The sequence below is a fragment of the Papaver somniferum genome, chromosome 6 (genome assembly GCF_003573695.1).
Source record: "Papaver somniferum cultivar HN1 chromosome 6, ASM357369v1, whole genome shotgun sequence".
Taxonomy (NCBI): domain Eukaryota; kingdom Viridiplantae; phylum Streptophyta; class Magnoliopsida; order Ranunculales; family Papaveraceae; genus Papaver; species Papaver somniferum.
This window is the reverse complement of record NC_039363.1, coordinates 66,678,919-66,681,160: the sequence shown is the minus strand read 5'-3', so window position 1 is coordinate 66,681,160 and position 2,242 is coordinate 66,678,919.

Below are 2,242 nucleotides of genomic sequence, written 5' to 3'. Positions count from 1 at the left end.
CATCCTTTTGAATAGGTGAATAATCATAAAAATTATTTGGATTTGAACTAGAAATAATATAATCACTATACAACTCAATTGGATTACTAGACTCCTGATCACTATGCCTACATATTTCAGATTCTTCATTACTGCTATCCTCATCATTATAGTACGAAAATGATTGAACCTTATCTAAATAAGTAGTGTATTTTATTCTAACCTCGTCCTCTAAATTAGGCAAATATTCACTATTTACATCAAGGGTAAAATTGGAAGCACTATTTTGGAAATTTAGATCTTTTAGAGAAGTTCTATTCTGGGTCTCTAACAAAAGATTTTGGGCCGACTCACACGAATTCCTGACGTAATCTAGGAAATCAGGTAAAGAAAGTTCACTCATTGCATTATTTTCGTCCATAACTAAGTTATTCATTTCAGCGAACTTACGTGTTGTCTCAGCTAACTTACGTGTCGACTCAAGTAAAGAGGAATTAGCAGAATTTTTCTCGTATGACTGATGGTTGTGAGGATAGTGATTGGGCTCACCATGGTATGAACCATAACCTTGAAGAGTTTGGCGTTCCCAACCACTATTCCCACCATGGTAATGAAACTGATGATGTCCATATTCAAATTCGGGTCGATATTCATTGTATTGGCTTCTATCATACCAGCTCGACATTCTTAATTGCAAGGGAATTCTACAAAATCACAAACAAGGCCGACTCGACTCCACCAAAACAAACCTAAAGATTTCTAGCAAACAAAAAGCATGATGGCTCCACTTAGATTGTTTCTAGACCAGCTTTTATCTTTCGAAAGGGAATTCGTTGCAGTTTGAGCAAACCCCTCTGGAATCAATCCGAGTCAAAGTAAGTTGAATTGAGGCGAGGGAAGCTCAGTGGAGCTTTGATACCCAAGGCCTCACCGCTATGACAAGGCGGCGCAGTCACGCATTCAACTCACAGAAACCATCATGAACTTTGGAGTGTGCTTAAAGAGAAACCAATATTTTTCGAACGAGTTTCCTATTAAGCTCGTTACCCTATCGGTCTCGTTCTATTCCAAATTTTAAAGCTTAGGTTCGCGTTCGGTTTCGTTTTCCTAAGGCGGGCAAGAAGAGAACGGTGATGAAATCCGAACCCTTATCTTGTTTAGGCCAGGCCTTGCCCTTTACTAGGAAAATAAAGACAGTCCGGTTCGTCCTCAAACAATTATCACCTTAAGGCAGACAGTAACCCGCTTGCAGGAGATTCGCGGGTGTTTCGATTGGACTTACCTCCCGTACCAGACGGGCGATGAACCGTTGTCGTCGACTCGGGCCACGACTCCTATGCCGTGTGCGAACCCGAGGGGACGAGACGATATAGTAATCGTCGTCCTTCCCTGCACACAGTTTATATAATAATTTTTTTTTTTTTTTTTTTATTAATAATACCCTTCCGTAGGGTTAAAAAAAAAATTAATAATAATAAAGTCCAAGAGTCCAGTCCAAAGTCCAAATAAAAATTTTTTTTACAGTTTTCCTCACACACTCTAAAAAAATTAAAAATTAAAAACTAAATCCTAAAATTGTCCTTTTTTCTTCTCTTTTCGCTTTTCGCTTTAAGCTTTTTCCTCTCCAAGTCCTTAGTGCTCCACTTCGAACCTGTAAATCAAAGACAAAAAGACAAAGTAAAAAGGAACAAATAAAAAAATAATAATAATAAACCTAAAAAAAAAAATCAATCTATATACAAGTCCGCGTCGGCGGCGCCATTTTGTTGTAATATTTTTCAAGAGGTAAGTAAAGATTCGTTGCTCGGACTTGTAAAGATTTAAAAACCAAAAATATGTACAAAATATGTGTCACAATGATCAAGAGACTGGGACTCAGGATTCCACCAATTCTTATACTCATGCGGTTCAACTATCAATTCTAACAGTTATAGCTTATAAATATTGACTCTTTTATTTGCCAAAGATAGATTTTGTAAAACATCAATTGTAAATCACAAGCATGGTGCATCAAAAGCTCTTACGTCTAAGCATACACCATCAAACGACATCACAACTAATTAATAAAAATCATGAAACGATTAATAATAGTGCAAATAGTCATAAAAGAATTAAATAAAATTACCACATGCATGAAAAATGGCTTCCTCCATCATCCCAGTGTTGGGGTTTAGCTCCTCATATTAATCACTTGCTCAAAATACATGTTTATAGCTCAAAAAGTTGATTAAAAGAGTGAAAAGAATGAAAACAGTAATTCTGC